General features: G+C 38.3%; 1 protein-coding gene across 1 annotated transcript in view; it reads right to left on the bottom strand.

Moving 5' to 3' along the window:
* The window catches only part of LOC146425012 (uncharacterized), a 40,940-nt gene that overhangs the window by 19,737 nt on the left and 1,474 nt on the right, over positions 1-19,729 (bottom strand). The window lies entirely within an intron of this gene.

Here is a 19,729-nt window from a genome sequence, read left to right as displayed (position 1 = left end):
CAAGTGCAAAGCTTGCACTTTGTTGGAAACCAAAATGAACTGTGTTTTGCTTCTGCTATCCTTATCTGGAAATGAAACGCAGTGTGGTTCTTTCAATCAATGGCAAACATCTTTGATTAATGTTGCTCCTTTGTTGAAGGGGTTGATCTTCCTGCTTGAGAAATTTAAGCAGTTATAAAGAAGCTATTTTAACAGCATATTCTTAATTTATACTTTATAAGGGCTTAGTCACAAAAGAATTTAGAGATTCACATTGTGACATTGTGAATCCAGAGATAGGACTGAGATTGTTTGGGTTTTGGTTTTTTTTTGTTTGGTTGGTTTTTTCTTTTGAGATCAAGATGATCAGGAATCTTGTTGCAGGTTGTCTGCAGATGTAAATAGGTAACAGGTCATTCTGGTTGGGAAATCAAAGATGTACCAAAATGAATATCAGTCACACAATTTGTTTGTGTGTCAGTGGTTATGTAAGTTCTCATGCTGCAACCAAGCTGGTTAAATAAGCCTTCCATTTTATGGCTGAGTGCACCTGAATTTTCTACCTCAGTAATGCCCAGGTGCCCAAGTGGTGCACTTAGAGTCAGTTATAAAAGTTTATAACAAAAAAGATGGTTCATGCACCAGAGAATTAATAACTCAGTACAAAATATGATACTTCAGTTAGATACAGGTGTATGAGAATAAAAATATAAAAGAGGAAAGTTTGGGAGAGTCATAAAGTGTTTTACACACACTTTTTGCACATCTCTTGCCAAGACTGAGAAATTGCATCCCAGTTACACAACAAAACCAAAATCTACTTCATGTTTCCCCAGGCAACCAGACTACCAAGTGGCAATTTTTTTTTTAAATTATATTTATTTCAGGATTTACAAAGGAGAATAGAATTATCTTCAGATTGTTTGTGAACTAACTGCCAGAAATCATCTTGTTAAAAAAAAAATTTCTTGCTCAGGGATGCACGCTTAGTTTTATTGAAGTACTTTTCATGAGATATTAATATCAGTTATCTTGTTCTTGCAAAAATTGAACTAAAATAAGTGTAATGAAGTGTCAAATTGTTCCTTGGTGATTACATTTCCATTTGTTTTACATTATTGTCAGTCTTTGCAAGAATTGTTTATTATTATTTATCAGGGAAGCCTTGAGAGTCTGAATAGCTCTGAAGACTGAGTAAATACATGGTCTCTGGGTTAAAAAGCAAATTATAGAGTAATTTATTTTAATATGATTATTATGATTAATATGATTAATATGATTAATATGATTAATATGATTAATAGACTTTGTACTCAAAAGTACAGCATATAGTATGGATATATGAATGTTGTGGATGCTATTGATGAATGTTTCATATTCTTATCAAAAGACCACAGTTTTAGATGGAAAAATTTATTCAGTGAGTATATTTTATGGAGACTAAAAGGATATAATTTCTCAGAATAAACATTGAATAGACAAATATATAATTTCATGAGCAGCAAAAAGCTACACATTGTTAGGTGAGAGAGGTACTCCAAGGCCATTCCTGAAGCCTAGAAGATCAGCATTTTCTTTGAAGAGATGCACTGAGCATGTCTGTAAATATATGGCATTAAAAAGTTGTCTAAGTACTCTGTATTAGGTGCAACAGACAGGTGCAGGGGAGACAGTCAGTCTGTTTCTCTAACAACTATATTTTGAAATCATCAGATACTATGAATTCATTAAGGATTTAAAAATTCCTCAGTAGGCTAGAAAGGAAATATTATCTAGTTGTATTATATTTTTATTTTTACTCAGTTACTCAACTGTCATCAAGGTCAAGACCTGCTTTAAAAAAAAAGCTAGTTTCCAAGTGTTCATGTTTCTTCTACTGACTTCTCAGATCTTCAGAAAACTCTCTAGAGAAAATACATAATAATGCTCATATGATTTCTACTAAACTTCCAATTTCCTGACAATTTATCAGTAGCAGTAGAAACCTTTAAACTCCTGTATTTCACAAATATATTCCTATTGCTGCTTTGCCTCACATTTTTTTAAGTTAAACTATGAAGCCACAAAAGAGGTCAAGGTAAACTCAATTAAAATAATATTGCATTGACATATGTTTGCAAGTAGTTTTTTAAAGGTATTTTATGAAGGTCACAGAATTTGTAACAAATGGTGTGCTGAGTGGTCCCCTGTTGCTTATGAAGTTAGAAAGGCATTCCCTATGGCTGCATATTTTCTTTCAAGCCTCTTATATAATAGTACACATCTCCAGTTTAATATAAACATGGCCCTTCAACAGCAACATATGAAATACCTAGCTCTCTATTTGTTGAAATAATGGATAAGGTGAATCCAAATGTTTTGGCAAGATTTCTATGTTCAAAGACAGAAATGTATTTCCCCATAAAATAAGTAATCTGCAGCTATTAACGCCCCAAAAATGGAAAAGAAATAGCTGTTCAAAAGATACACTTTGTTGCTGAGTACTCAAGAGGTTTAAGATATAATAATAGTGTTTAAAGAATTTTCTATCTGAGTTTCCTTTTTCTGAGTTTGTTTTTGGAGGCTTCCAAGCAAATATACTGATTTCAGCTTTACCCGCTCCAACTTCTCACGTAGGTGTCTTGCTGACTAGTATATTTAAAAGAGATGAGAAATTTAAACACTTAGTCACAGTTACAGGTAAGTTTCTGTCTCAAGCCTGGATTTGGCCCTCAGACTCTTTGAAGCTCTTTCTCCATCTGTCCCTCTACTCCCCACAAAAAAAAAAAAATAAAAAGCTCAACCAAAACCAAACCCAAGAACAATCCTGAGATCCTCAGCTATTCATATCTTAGTGCGTAGTCACTGAAATGAAATGTTGCTAATGTGCTTCAAAACAGAAGATAATGTTTCCTAAATAAGCAAAAATAATTCTTGGTACATCTGTACTGAATTGTATAATAAAATATAATTGACTCACTGATTTAGAAACACTTATTTATACATTTGACTTGTTGCTGAGGCCTTTTGCAGTTGAAAACTGCAAATGACCAAACCAAGTCATGTCAAAAGGCAATATTCAAACTTTGATAATTTCTATTTCAATTTCTTGCCTCTCTATATATGTGCAAAACCCTGGGATTTAAGATTGGATATTCAGGACAGATACAAAGACCTATTCAAACTTTGATAAGAAGAAACCTTGGGTTTGAATATTTTGAAAATATTTTGTTCATTAGCAATTGCTGCTGAAATGTTCTTTGCAAAAGTCTCAGTAAGCTACAAAACATTATATATATGTTTCTGAAAGTGGTCATGACATTTCTAAAGTAATCCTTTTAAGGAGATTTTCAATGAAGTTTCTATTTTTCCATTACGGTAGCACAGATGTTACTGATAGTTTTAATCAGGAAAAGAGAGAACTCCCACAAGTTATTATTTCTCAAACATTGTATGCAGGTAGCTAAAGAAAGATATTCTGAAAAAACATATTAAAACAAATATGCATGGACTGCAGAGACCACAGAAAATGAGGAACTGACCTAAGAAGTGCCCTGGTAAATGATAAATTGAAAGAGTTAGAGGGGGACAAGTTAGAATTTACTCAGGGAAAGTTCTACTGGAGGAAATGTTTGAGGTCATCAGGATTTCATTTTCGTTGGAGGTTGTTGCCTCCAAAGTCACTCTGCTTTATGCAAGAGAAACCCTCAGGGACCAGTATGGGGGCTGATGCTGCTCCTCACCTTTGTCAGTGACAAGAACCGTGGGAGCAATGTCACCCTCAGTGATGACACTGAGCTGTGCAGAGCAGTTGACACACAGGAGGGAAGGGATGGCATCCACAGGGACCTGGACAGGCTTGAGAGGTGAGAACATGCAAACCTCATGAAATTCAGCAAGGCCAAGTGCAAGGTCCTAGACCTGCATTGGGGCAACCCCAGACACACCTGCAGGCAGAGAACTGATGGAGGGCAGCCCTGTGGGGAAGAGCTTGGGTGTGATGGTTGATGAAAAGCTCACCCTGAGCCAGCAGTGCACTCACAGCCCAGAAAGCCAAGGGAATCAAAGGCAGTGTGGCCAGCAGGGCGAGGGAGAGGATTCTGCCCCTCTGCTCTGCTCTGGTGAGACCCAACCTGGAGCACTGTGTTCAGCCCTGCTGTGCCCAACTTAACAAGGACATGGAACTGTTGCAGTAAGTCCAGAGGAGGCCACAAAGTTGATAAGAGGACTGGAGCACCTCCCCTAGAAAGACAGGCTGAGAAAGTTGGGTCTATTCAGCCTGGAGAAGAGAAGGCTGTGTGAAGGCCTCACAGAAACCTGCCACTATCTGAATGGGCCTACAGGGAGGCTGAAGAGGAACTCTTTGTCAGGAACTGTAGTGACAGAGCAAAGAATAAAGGGTTCAAAGTGACAGGAAGGAAATTTAGATTAGATATGTGAAAGAAATTCTTTACTGCAAGGGTGATGAGGCACTGGAAGAGGTTGCCCAGAACAATTGTGGATGCCCCAGCCCTGGAAGTGTTCAAGCTGGATGGGGAATCAGGCAACCTGGTCTACTTGGAGAAGTCCCTGCATCTGGCAGGAGGGTTGCAATGAGATGATCTTTAAGGTCACTTCCAACTCAAGCCATCCTATGATTCTATGATTCTATAAAGCAACTGCAATTCTCAGCCTCTAAGGTCTTTGAGACTGTGGTTGGCATCAAACATCTTTCTATGGTTTTCTGCTTTTAAATATCTCTGCCCCTTTTACAGATCAAGAATACTAATGCAGGGCTACATACTGCAAAATCTAACTGAAAATTTATGTTAAATAGGACTGAAAATGTGGTGAAGCACACACAACTGATGAAGCATTGCCTCATGGAGATCTTGTCTAGCAGTAATTACCCCTTTGTCCTTTTGTTCCTCATTACATCCTGTATTTTTTAAAAAATAGTTTCACAAGCAACTAAGTGTATATGGCATGGTAGCACCTGAAAGTGGTTGTAGATTTAATCTATCTTCATTAAACTTCATTCACTGAGTTAACATCTTACCATAAAATTGAGATTAAATACTTGGTATCACTCCCTGTGTCAATACCATGATAGCTCAATGACATGATTACTGGACCCAAATGTATTGTTTTCACAGATGTGATGAACTTCCTCACCTCTCACAGACTGAGTGAGGTAATCCTGTTTTTAGGCTCACCTCAGTGGGGTGCAGTGTTCATCACCTTCAATGTGGAAAAGGTTTCAGAATTCAGAAATGACAACAGGAACTGCAGAGGCAGCTGTGGCAGCCATAAAAACAAAGTGCAATACTTAAATCCAGCACTGCCAAACAGAATTCATTTGGTGAAGATTACAGGGAAACCACACTCATGTAATGATTCTTCTCCAAGATTCTTTTTCCACCTCCAGAAGTTACTGGTTTAGAAAGCTTCTGTCAAAAAGATGATGATGTCCTGACTTTCAGAAGGTAATCCAGTTATTTGCAATGAGTAACATTGAACTATAAACCAACATTATTGGACTCATGTCTGTTCTTGACCTTCACATCATAAGAAGATGGGGTGTTCAAATCAAATCCACATAGAAAATCTTCCTGTGATCCATGATATTAATCAAACAATATGAAAAGGTCTCATGCCACAAGCATCCTACCAGTTTCTGGTCACCTTTTTCTTGGGGTTCACACTGGATGAAACGTGAATCTGAACCATTCTGAGGAATTCGTTTCCCTAAAGGTTGTCACTATGCCTTAAAGGGCTACGAGTAATAGTGCAACACTTCATTTCTGTCATCACTGCTTTGGTGAAAGGCTGTCTTTTTATGCAAATGATACAGAGAAAAAAAAATTAAAACCCCAAACCATAGCAAGAACAAGGGCAACAAATGATTATAAAATGCACAAGTGATGGATGGTTGTTGTACCTTTGTATATTCGAGAGAAAGGGATGGAAATTGGGAATATCACTCTGCAGCGATATTCCACAGATGTAATCAGTGTTCTTATGACTCTTTTCACACTGGTAGACACTAGGATCCTGTCTGTGACATCTGCACATGTATATGCTAAATGATCATTGAATGGCTTTATATGCACTCTTTCCCTGACAGTCAGATCCCAGGAACAATTAATGAATAAGGCATATCTCAGTGGCATACTACAGTGATGTGAATTCTGGTCCAAAGGCATACAAACATTCCTGCATTTGCATTTAAATCTATTAGGTGATACAAGTGCATTATGATCACAGATGACTAAGAGATTAAGAGATAACCTGACTTTAACCACCAAAAGAGAGTGACTACCTGTGTAGTAGCAGTGTTGTGTAGTGTACTACATCTGTTTCAGGATGCAGCATCTATAGCAATTTCATTAGAATGAGCACAGATCATGAGGATACTTTCAAAGAAGGATTAATAATCTATTATTAAAAAAACCCATGTCATTTACACCAGAGGGAAAGTAAACAACAGATTCAAGGCAGTTTAACATGATGTAATTCCAGTTAATCCATGGCAAATATTGCATATAAAGAAATTCTGACGTTCTTTCAATATGAGATTTCATATTCCTTGACCTATTACTATTCAAAATAAGATATCCAAATCCAACATGAATAATCCACAGTTGATTAAATCAGCCTACATTTCAAACTCTTAAATTTAATTCTATACTAAACTTAATTGGGTTTTGGAATTATGTGCTGGATTTGTCTTTTATCTGCAGACGCAGAAAAGAGTACATCACAGCACTCAAGGAAGGAGAGATGAGTACTGCTTGAGAGTGGCTAACTAAATTTCTCCTTCAACCACAAAGACTGTGCCTTTTCAGAAGTGTTCCCTTACCCAGGTGTGCCTTTTTCCACTCTCTTTTTGTTTGCTATGTACTTCTGCAAAAGGAAAAGACACACAGGTTACTTAAAACAGCCCAAAGGGATAGATTGCACCTGAGCCCCTGCTTGCACTTGCCACACAGCAGTACAGCCTTTGTGCACTGGCAGGCATTCTAGGGTCCCCACAGCAAAACAGCCATCTTGTGTCACAAGAAAATATTCCGCATTTTAATGGTTGAAGGATTGATTTCTAGAGGAGCTCATTATAAACTTGGGATTCAGGTGTTACTTCAGGGTTCTACTAAATTTTCTCTGTTAATGAGTTACTGAAAACTATTTTCTGCTGGGAATCAGCTGGAACAGTTCCCTTCTGTGCAGATAAACCTAAATTTTATTCCCAGTTCTCTTTCTCCAATTCCTTCTCATACCTGGGTTCTGCTGAAGTTTTATAATAATCAAGAACAATTTTAATTCTGCTCCTAGCTGTCTTTTTTCTTCTCCTTCGACTGAAAGGAGTTTTCCAAGACCTCAACAGTCTGAGAAAGATGAAGAAGAAGAAAAAAAAAATATATTAGACAAAAATAAAAAGAAAAATGACAAAAATAAAAAGAAAAATGGCAAAAATAAAAAGAAAGGTGGCAAAAATTGTCAATCAATTAGAGTTTCTATTTATGAACTCAAAAGTACCTGATTTATACTTTTTTCCATTAGTCTCCATTGTTTCAGCAGAATAAAATGGGAATAAAGCCTTTAGAATACAATGCACCGAGTTCAACCCTAGGTGATAAGTTCTAGCCTCACCTGTCACATTTAGTCCAGGTCTTTTATAGAACCTCTTCAGAAAATCTCACAAATGTTATCAATGAATCAGCTAACAGCTTTGCAGTCCAGCTGAAGGTTCTAGTATTAATTCCAGAAGAAAAGGTTACTCATTTAAAATTAAATTTTAAGGAAATTGAGCTATACCTTTAACTTATTTTGCAAATATTGAATGTACAGCCACACTTTGCTTCAAACCATACTTTGTTTCAGGTCCATAGCTTGCAAATGAACATTGAACTTCCAGACCAGACCTTTTGCTGTCTACTTATTACTTCTGCTATACAATACTTTGCAGTTCCTGTCTGTGCAATTTCCTTTTATTAATGTACAAACAAAATGTGATGAATTAAACATGCTATTGCATGTATTTTTTGGCAAGCATGAAAGATGAGGTAATTGAAGATGGTTATTATTTCCAGCTGTACAATGCTAGCACATAGTGACATTTAAATAATAAGAGAGAAAGTAAAATAGGTGTCGTGGTTTTAACAATACTGCCCTCTAAACATTCCAACTCACTAATTTCTACTCATTATTTTGGATCAACCATTGTCACACTGAAGCTGTGTCTCAGACTATTTAAGTAATTTCTGATATTTAAAAAAAAAACCAAAGAAGCCAACAACAACAACCAAAAAAAAAAAAAAGCACTAAACCCCAACCCTGAAAAAATAGAAAATGCTGCAGTAACTAGGTATTTTATTATAAATAGATTTTAGAACCTAGACAAACCACGTAGAGATCTCAAAGACATAAAGAATTGATTCTAGGAAAATTCTTTTTCTTTGTTAAAGAACAGATTAATTGTAAGAAAATTACTCATCTCTATTTTTCAGAAATCTGCAATAAACACATGGGATTTTTTGTGGAATGCTATTTAGTAAAAGATGGTTGTCAAGGTTTTCCACACATTCTTCTGATTAACCTTTAGTTCAAGATCATTTTCAGTATGAAGCTATTGTTTCTATCTTGAGCTCCTGTCTGGCAATCTGTTGCAAGCTGTATTTTACCTGGTACATTTGTTCTCAGAAATTACTCAACCATGCAGACAGTAGCTGAACATAAAGCAGGAAATGGTCCTGTGTCAACTAAGTAGTCCAGTGTTTGAATCATGAGCTGACTGGCTCTGTGAGGAGCGATAGGCTGGTTTAATTTCCATGTTCTTATCATAATTCTATGGAATTAGCTACTGAATGGAACTATTTAAAGATCTGTGGTTAATTGTTATGTGTACTCTCCTTTTCCATTTGAAAAATAAAACCAGAAAATATTTGGCTTGTTTGAAGTTGATAGCCATTTCACACAACAATGGAGAGTACTGGACTGGGACTGTCAGGGCCTTTTCTCTGTAAATTTGGAAAAATTGCTGCACAGACATGAATTTTTTTACATGTGCTTTGCAGAGGTTCTGTCCATAACACGAGGCCCATGGAAATCACGATAACTCATGGGTTTTCATGTTAGGCACAGCTGGTTCTCCCATATTAGCATACTCTTCAATCTACTTTTCCTGGGAGGACAGCACACAACTCTCTTGAGTGCCTTTACAGTCACAACGTTGTCCTCAGAAGCGCTCTGGCCTCTCCCTCCACTTGCACATTTTCCACAGAATTGCTGAAACAAATGACCAAAGTTCAGAAATTAACTCTAAAATCTTTCTTAAACCCTCATTCCATGAACATTAAGCGGTGATTCTTATCGAGTGTGAACATTTCACAGATAACAGAGATGCATACCAATGTAAAGTGACATAATTATAAATTAAATCCTCTTTAAGATATTAAATGGTATCTCCTTTGTTTATGATGTGGAAAAGTCTGACGCTAAAACAGTCTTGAAAAGGAGCACTGCATTTCCCTTGAATTATGTAGTAAGGAAAATATAAAGAGGAAAAAATGCAGCAGAAGGCAGCAAAAAAATAAATTTTTAAAGTTTTTAATGGTAGAACCTATTTTCTTTCATTTTATTAACTCAACTCCCCAAATGGTTATTAATATCAAGAAAAATCAAATTGCACATCTTGAGTCCCAAAAAGCAAAATATAAACAAAAGAAAATACTGCAAAGTGGCATATACCTTCAGTCTTTCTCACTTTTGTAGGCAGTTTGGTCATGTACACATAGTTCATGAGTTCAGGACCAGAAATCTATATGTTTGTCCAGTCCCTCTTCAAGCATATCACTAGACCGTATATTTCATTCTTTTATCACTGTTGTGAGTCTTAGATACTTGGTTTCAGTCAAAACACGTCTTCTAAATATATACCTGAGGTCATCCTAAAATTTGTGAATTAACCATATCCATCTAAAAAAACGCTGTAAGTGACCCGTTGCAATTTGCTACCAAAAATATGCCTTATTTCCTATTTAAATATGTTTGGCCTCAGGTTCTTCATATTAAACCTTGTCATTCCCTTTGCAAAAGTCTGGTTTATGACTGTATTTTCTCCATATAGAAGCACTTAGATACTGTAAGCAGCTCAACATTTTGGTGTCCTTAACACACTGAACTGTTTTAAGCCTCCTGATAAACTTTCCACACATTCAGTCTCATGAAGGTTAATTTCTATGTCCTATTTTTTTTCAGCATCTTTTTTCAAATGCAAACTCTAAAATTATAAACAGCATTTCAACATCAGCAATTTCCATACAACTCTCATATGCATGACTTAGAATATATACCCAGTTCCTTCGGAATTAAATGGAACTTTGAGATAATCTTTGGAACTCGTAGAGTATGATTAGTACTTTGAAAAGGCCACCACTATGGATTATTATGACTTCATAACCTCATTTTTCAGTTTTATAAAATAATCTGCATCAAAATAATATATAGTGATGCCAAATTAGTTCATTTAAATCAAGAGAACTCTTAGGTACATAGACATGTTAGCTTTGAGAGACTGAGAGATCATATTTAAGTTTTGATAAGAAGCACTAGTGAAAAAGTTTGCACATCTTGTATTAAACATGCCTCAATTTGGATTCTATGCCAAAGCCGTAGCAGGTATCTTTGACATAACTGTATGTTTCACAATCCTTGTACTTGTGCAGGTGACAGTAGAGGTGAGTCTTGGTCTCCCAAAGCTGATTAATTTTCAAAGTGTATTATCTTATGTGTTATTTTTGTCCTTTTTTGACAAATCTACTTTCAAACATCCTTGATCTAAGTAGCTACCAAGGACTATAAGCTCTACACTGCAGCTGGAACAAAACAAACAAAAAAACAAACAAAAAGGACTTTATTTATCATCTATTTGTATGTGGTAAAAATGTGTGAACAGATATAATAAGATTCTTTTAATTGTGATTTAGCCCACCAGGTTTCCCAAATTAAGTCCTTAAAAACTGAGATGAAAAGCAGAGGTATACTGACATACTTACCACTGCAAATGTTAAATGACTTATTTAGGAGCTGAAATCCTAATTATTTTAAAGATCTTCTCTTTCATTTGGCGCAATTCTTCTTTCTTACATAAGTTAGTACTATAGATTTGAACTATCACTTCACTATCACTCATCAATGTGATAATAAGGACTGGTGTGTTCATTCCTGCTACTGGATTTTTAAGCAAAAAAAAATGCTGTATATGAGTGAATATTAAAGTTTTTGCCTTGAATTTCATGTGACTAATTTAAAGGTCATACTTGTTAACTGTTGCAAATTTTTGCCTATGGAACCTTTGACATTATAAAATGAAATTTAATATTATAACACTCTAAAATTCCTTCAGCCAATGGATTTTGTTTCATATTATGTGGCATTTCACATTTTGAAACCATGGCATTCCAAGCCCTATTCTTAAGGAAAAAAGCAGAAGTATATTTTGATTATGCAGACACCTGTAAAGGCTAATTGTAAATGAGCATGTTGTAATCAGGACTGAAAAGGACATGATACTTTTTTTTTTTTTTTAATCATCATCACTTGGAAGAGTGGGAAGAAATTAACTTACATTACAGAGGAAATATCACTTTTTATCTGGCAACAGATGTACAAATTTATTGTGCAAATTTGAACACCATACTCTAGTATTCCCAGTACACAATTTTTAAGTAGCATCTTGCCATTTTGATTTCTTTCTCTGAAATCTCTTAACTTGATACTGTTCTCCAGAGTTACAGGCATCAAACCTGTTACAAACCTGTTACAAACCTAGGGTTTGAGTAGACAAGTCATGGCTTCCCATTGGTGGGCTGTCAGTCCTGCATGCTTGCAAAAAAAATTACTATGTCAAAAAATGAGGTCTGCTAACAGTAGCCCTAAATTTGCAATAGATTCTTATTTCCAATAAAAATATTTAAAGGAAACTGAAAATGCAGGCATTTGAAATTACTGCAATGGATGTTTTATCATCACAAAATATCTGCTTCTCTGAAACTATATTTAGAAAACTTCAGCTTTTTAGTATTTGAAAACTATGCTAGAGGAGATTATATAGTGAAACAAGCAGGGTAGAGTGTGACTGGAAGGTCCCACTGTCACTGCTATGTCAGGAGATTGTAGGCAGTCATGGCTGAAAATCTGGGATGTATTCCTTTTACTCACACATTTGTATTTTGCATCCTGGCTAGTGCGCTAGCAATAGTACACTAATATCTTTTAGATGACATGTTAAATCAAAGTTTTCCAGAGATTAGCAATTACATGGTACATTTTGAAAAAGAGAAGTACAATAAATCTGGTGTCCTGACAAATTTCTTTAGTAGTCTTCATAACCTTTCCCCTCAGGCGAGGGCATGGTCTCTTTGGAAATAAGCATTTGTGCTCAAAGAGATGTCCTGCTCAAAAAGCTGCTAAAAGATTAACGGATATCTAATGCTCTAGGACACATTGCAATATGCCATTTTTGGAATGCCACAGTTTCACGGTTGCATTAAAGCATAATTTTATTTCTGTGCTCAGCATACAGATTGCAGATGGCTCTATTTTTCACCGGTTTATTGAAACACTAGCAATTTGAAATATAGTCCTAACACCACATGTTATATACAAAATGTATAAACTTCATATTTACAGGAAATTAAAATGAGGGTTTTCATGGATTGAAGTTTATGGGACTGATCTCAGAATTTTAGCCAAGGAAAATTATTTCCTCTGTTACACAGTCACTACCTGTAGAAATGTTACTAAAAAAATAAACTCCAACCAACCAAAAATAACCACGAAACCTCACAAACAAACGGCAACAACAAAGCAGCCCTGGTGTTCTCGAGTTCAGCAGATGTATTGGTAAGGTCATTTTCATTTTTATATAGTATCCAATTGTAGCTAGTGAATAGTATGTCATCCAGTTAAATGCACATCTTAAAGGATTAAAAAAAAAATTCTGTGAAAATATTGCCAGTTCTCAAACACAAACGGCTTTTTCTTGCCCTTGAAAAGTTATCTGCCTCTATCACATTGGTTTTATCATCAAAACATAACTTCTTCCTAAAAAGAAGATGAAAATGTAGATGTTGATTTTTTTGAGTGTTACCAACCAGCAATTGGACACCTTTTTTTTAGTTTTCGTATGTTTACATGTTTATAACACTTAAGAAGATTTTCTAACAAAGTTTTCTGGCAAGTTTTAAGTGCCTGTGATGTATTTTGGAACATTGGTGATGTTTTAGGTAATTAGCTTTCAGGTATGCATTTCCCTGAGGTTACAGTAGTGAGTCTCTCAAACTGCTTCAGTTCAAAGTACTGCAGTCATTCTGACTTGTGATTTACCCACAGAAACTGATAGGATTATATGTACTTATGGTCTCCTTGCTCTACCCATGGGGCCTAATTGTCAAGAACTGTAGCCCTGGAGGGCCAGTTTGGGTATTACTGCTGCTGAATTCTGCAGCATGTGTTTTAACCTGGAACACAGTGAAAAGATATTCTCTCAAATTAAGGGTTGTGGTTACATATTGCATTAGTGAAAATGTAATATCTGATCTGTGTAATATGCAAGATATGTGCTCCTGAAGCCTGAAACCCTCTGCTGGCACCTCGTGTGTTAAGGGTCAAGCAGAAGAGCCACCTTTGGAGTAGGCGACTTCTGAGGCACCACAGCTCCCTCTCAGTCATGATTTAGCAATTGTTTTCAGAATCAATAAACTTTTTTTCTGAGATTTCTGAAAAGCATGAAGAACAGAGCTTAGGCTCCTAGAAGGGTGTGGATTAATGACACATTTAGGTCTGCAAAGGGTTTGTGATGGGTGTCTATCCACTTGGAAGAGGAGCTGTAGATCCAAAGAAGGTATTCAGATAAATCACTGAGTAGCCTAACACCATGGCAATGTGATCCTTTAGGCATACATTACCTCTTCAGGATAGATTTTGAACTCATGGACAATGTTGTTAGCCTCTGTGGAGATCTGCAAAGGTACTAGATGGGGTTCATGCAGAACCAGAGTCCTCAAGTCCTGTTATATAGTGACAATAGATCTATTCTAGGAGTCACTTTCCATTGAGAGCGTCTGAAGAAGATAGGCTTCTGGGAACTGACTTTAGAACAAAACTTAAAAAATTATCACCAGTTGTGAACTGTCTGAAGCACATTAAACAAAATAATTCTATTATTTGATTTGGTTTTCTGTCTTCCGTTCTCTACGCATGCAGATAATCTCACACTACTTTTAATGACGTATAGGGTCCACAGCACATACATAAACAGAGTGACTGCATTGAGCAAATTTCAATCTTTGGCCTACTAATGTAAACCTCAAGAAAATTTCCTAAATGGAATAGTTAAAGAAAGTTAAGAATTAATCAGGGTCAAGCAGTGAACTAATCAGGTAGTTTAAAATCTGTGTCTGTGAGAAATTTGGCTGTCACAAGTTTTTAAAAACCTTTAATTTTGGCTAAGATACAAACAGATGGCAGGATTTGGAGACCCAAATCAGTGAGCTACTAACTGGCAGCCAGGAATAAAGAGTGTGCTGGCAATGCAATTGGCAGGTTCTTGGATTCCACTTAGCCAAAATACTCCCCCATTATTTCTGCACTGTAAAATCTAGTGCAGTGTTCATTGCAGGGGTTTGCTCTAAAGCAATCCAGAACAAGAAAGCAAAACTGGAGGGAAAATATGTGAGGATGGCTTTAAAGATCATTCTTTCATCAAGGTCTACCTATCCCCATGCTCTGTGCCAGTGTGAATTTATCTTTGTGGAAGAGTAAGAATTTGGCAAATGCATGTTCTCTTATATTATTCCAGCTTTAGGACTTCCTGACACAGAGGTGTTTTCTACAGGTATCACCATTTCTCATTTGTGTCCCCAGTTTGTGATAAAATTCTTGTTTGGGAGATTTAGCTGTTGACTCCCTCAAGGCCAGGGAGGACCTGCAGAGAGACCTTGAAAAATTAGAGAGATGGGCAATTTATAACCACATGAAGTTTAGCAAGGATTCTGGACCTCCTGGATTCTGCACCTGGGATGGGACAACCCTGGATGCACAGACAGATGGAAATGAGAGGCTGGAAAGCAGTGCCATGGAAAGGGCCCTGGGGGTCCTGGTCGATGGCAAGTTGGCCATGAGTCAGCAGTGCCCTGGCAGCCAGGAGGGCCAACCCTGTCCTGGGGGCATCAGGCACAGCATGGCCAGCCTGGCAAGGGAGGGGATTGTCCTGCTCTGCTCTGCACTGGGGCAGCCTCACCTCCAGTGCTGGGGGCAGTTTGGGTGCCACAATATATAAAAGACATTAAGTATTGGAGAGCATCCAGTAGAGAACAACAAAGTTAAAGCATGTTATAAAGGGCATTGCTCAAATGCCTCTTAAACACCGACAGGCTTGGGGTGCCAACTACCTCTCTAGGAAGACCATTCCAGTGTTTGATCACCCTCTCAGTAAAGAAATGCTTCCTAACATGCAGTTGGAATCTCCCCTGGTGGTGAGAAGCCTTGAGAGGAAGTTGAATGAGGAGCAGCTCAGGTCACTTGTTCTGTTCAGCCTGGGGAAGAAGAGACTGAAGGAAGACCTCACTGCTGTTACAACTTCCTTGTGAGAGAAGGAGGAGGGGTAGACACTGATCTCTGCTCTCTGGTGACAGTGACAGGACCTGAGGGAATGGCCTGAAGCTGTGCCAGAGGAGGTTTAGGAACACGGATATCAGGAACAGGTTCTTCACCCCTAGGGTGTTTGGGCACTGGAACAGCTCCCCAGGGCAGTGGTCACAGCACCAAACCTGGACAGTGCTCTCAGGCACATGGTGTGACTCCTGGGGATGGCTCTTTGAAGGGCCCAGAGCTGGATTCAATAATCCTTGTGGGTCCCTTCCAACTCAGAGTATATGAGTAGAGTATATGAGGTCACATTATGCCATTTAATCTCATAAAATAAAAGCATCTATGCTTATAGGGCAGCTTTTATAACAACAAACAAACAATGAACAAATTGCATGTCAGGGCCTCTGGAAAGCAATTAAGTCCATTCCCAGGAGCTTCCTGATGACTAAGTGTGGCCAGTACACCCTGCTCCCAACTTCTGGTAGTGTGGTTAGAATAAGCAATGCCATTTTATGAGGCAAGGAGCCATTCTCTGTGACTGAGATAGTCATATATTGGTCCTCTTTCCCTCATTATCAATCCCTGAAGGCCCTAGGAACCAAGTAGACAAACCAAGCAGATTTCTTCTTCTCCCCACTACTGACCTCAAGGTTTCCTGAGGCCAGGCTGATTACTCTCTTACTCTCTTGCCTTGAAACTCCCAGGCACTGAGTTAGCCTGGTAATGGCCCTGCAAGAGAACAGGGAAGTGCAGCAGCAGCCAGAGCACACTCAATAAAATCAGTTACAAGTCAAAGGTGGGAGATCTGGGCTAGAACAGCTGCCAGATGGTGAGGCTCACAATGGCCAGAGACACCTCTGCTGTCCTCTGTTTCCTCCAAATTCTAAGAAGTAACTTGGATTTTTTCATGTAAGTTTCAAGTCTAGGTTATACAGGTTATAACAGGTTATAATTGTTACACAGGTGGTAAGCCACATATTAAGATCTGGCACAATCTGCAGAGGGTCCAGGTGATTAGAAATCACAAGCTGTGTTATAAATTCTATATTATGTTACTTATAGATTGCATTATATTGATTCTACTAGTAGACATCCTGTGCCATTCTAATCACAAATTCTGTCCAGTATGAATCATGAAATCATGTTAAGGAATTAAAGTTTCAATTGTTACTGTGAATTAATATCGTCATCCTTCTGCTAAGGATCCCTAAAAGAACCCATCTGTCCCCTCAGTGTCAGATGACACTAAAGCTGTGGAATTTCCAGCTGGTAATACAAGAGCAAAACCAAAGAGCTATTTCCTCATCAAAAGAAAAACTCTGCAGGAGTCACGTTTCATGGGAAGAATCCAGAAAACATCACAAAATAGTCAGTTCCCTGCAGCAACAGGAATTTCTTCCCTGAAGATTCCCATTGTACTTGGTTTTGGATGTGGAGTGGGTTACTGGAGCTCATCCCAGACTCTTTCTGACTACAAGCTTGGTGACAAAGCTTAGACATTAACTTTCTGTATACCAAGCTGTGTTCCCACACAAAGCATAACTGTTACTCAAGAGAGTAAGACACTAGCATGTTTTACCAGCCTCCTTGATCTGGACCATTAATAGCAGGCCTGCTAGAGAGGTCCTTTTCCTAGAACAAATATTACTAACAAAGCTGACCACCCCTTTCCTGCTCAGATGATACACTTCCCCCAAAACATATATCTAGAGAAAAAACCAGCACGGCATATAGGGATTAATGCCAGTTTTGAAGCAATTTCAGTGCAGGAGTAAACATAATTTGGCCCTTCCTAAAGTTCAAAGGGAGAAACAGGAGTGTGTCCGGCACAGGTCTTTCTTGTGAGAACATTTTGCTGTGCTTTATAAACAAAGATAAAGTTTGGATGTTTTTGCAAACAGGGTCTCAAGATTTGGGCAGTTCAGGCCTGGCCAATTAGGCCTAGGGGGAGGTTTTTGACTGACCAATCTGGGTGACCTGTGAAAAGTCTATATATATGGAAATCAAAATAATAAAGTCTCCCTTTTCTTGCCTGAGAACCTGGGTTTCTACTTCTCTGCTAGCGGCTCAACAGCGACGCAGGAGATTTGTCAGCTGTACTAAAATTGCTAAAAAAAAATGCTTACCTAAATGATTCCACACCGGAGAGTGGAAGCAAAAAGAGATGACCAGAAACTTAGATGCAGACTGTGAAACTCCCTTTAACCTTTAGTGTCCTATGGAATGTGGATATATTCCCTAACATAATATACAGTACTACAGATCTACTTTTGATCTTGTACATATTACAGTCACACTGTTAATAGAAACATCCTTCAAAGATGTTGCCCTTGAGATGCCAAGGCTGTAAGGATTTGGGCTGGTGGCAGAATAATCTAATTAAGAATAACTGCTTATCTCATCCACTATGTCAAGTTAAAAGAAACAAGAGAACGGTGAGATCAGAGCTATCAGCTGAAGCCATGAGTAATCTGGAATAGCCTCAAGAAGGTAGAATGAGGATTTTTCTGTGGAGCACTCTTTGCCAGTCTTGTGTGCCACAAAATGGTGGGCTGATGGCACTACTCCATAGAGCTGTTGGAAACACGCCACATTTCTGTATATTGTAGTATCTTTCTTTTATACATGAGCTATACTATAATAACCTAAATCTGCATACAACGTTTCCTTGTCTAGCCTTGTTTAAAAAAAAAAATCAGCATCATGAAAGTGTGAACTTTTATATGAGAATGTTGTAGCACTTATTTATTCTTTAGAAAGCTTGTGACCTTAAACCTAGAAGGAGCTTATTTTAAGAAGAGAAAGGTAGAATTAAGTTGAAGTGTAAGTTTGCTAATGTCTCAAAGCTGAAACCCACAAAAAATAACAACTTAGATCATGTAAATGATGTTGGCTTGATCAGAAAGGCTGGAAAATATAACACTGAAATGAAAGAGGCAATAAAATATTTCATCTCCTGTTAAAAGTATTAGGAATTTTAATTCAAAATTAATTAAAATTTCAAGTAAAATATTTCATATTATGCACTCATCAGGGAATATACAAAATAGAGCTATTATGAAGGAAATTAGTTTGGTTTAGTTTTGCAAAGCTGTCAACTGTCAAACTTAAGTAAAAATTTTTTAAGGGACTTACATGCACAGAAATTAAATTATACAGCAGCATAAAAAAATATGAGGATGCAACTGGAGTGGTACAGGAAGAGTCATCTCATATCTAACTATTGTGTCTGAAAGACTGATAGGTTTTTCCCCCTTGCAATAAAAAAAAAAAATTAAAAAATTTAAATTAAAAAAATAAAGAATTTGTTTTATATATATCTCCATCTCTACCAGAATTGTGAGGCATTTTGCCACCAAATCAATTCTAACACAGTCACTGAATGCACTTTTTTCTAACAGTCTTCACCTTTCTAACACATTTATTAGGGTCTTCCTTGAGCTCAGAGGCAGCTATAGGGTTCCTACCCCCACTTTGGTTGAAGTTGTAAGGGGTCCGGCGGGGTCCGGCCGCCTGGCCCCAACGAGCTTCCGGGGCTTCGGGAGACCTCGGGGGCCTCACCTGGCCCAAGCTCTCAGCCCTCCCGGCTGTTCGGCTCTGTCCAGAGGCGGCTGCAGTCAGCCTCGGTGTTCCCAGGGTCGCTCCTTTGGAGCGGCAGGGACCACGCGGCGGAGGCGGGTGCCTCCCGGGCAGGAACGCCGTGGAGTCGCTGGTCGCTTCCCGTGATAAAGAGAGTGCTACGAGTTGAGAGTCGCCAGTGTGCAGTTTATTCAAGGAGAAGCGGCGCGGGGGAGGCACACTGGGGGCTCTTGGGTGGGGCGGCCCACGCAGCTGCCGGGCGCAGAACCCGGCGGGGCTGGGGTCGCGGCCACACCACGCCGAGAGAACAAAGGGAAGGGGTTTTTAGGGGGAAATACGGGGTTTCCCGGGGAGGAACAGCAGGGGCGGAGCCAACGGGGCTCCGGGACAACATGAGGGACAAGCAGGGGAGCAAATGAAATATAAGTAGGGAGGGGATTACAAGCAACTCATGGGGAAAGCCCGGCAGTAGAACATTCTAGTGTGGGCAAGCAGCGGGGGCGGTGATAGGGGCGGGGAAGCAAACCTTAAACCAATAAGCTTAGGAAAACTTTCCAGGGGA

This window comes from Lichenostomus cassidix, chromosome Z, assembly GCF_008360975.1.
Source record: "Lichenostomus cassidix isolate B80296 chromosome Z, HeHo_3.0, whole genome shotgun sequence".
Taxonomy (NCBI): Eukaryota; Metazoa; Chordata; class Aves; order Passeriformes; family Meliphagidae; genus Lichenostomus; species Lichenostomus cassidix.
This window is presented reverse-complemented; position numbering and strand designations above follow the sequence as displayed.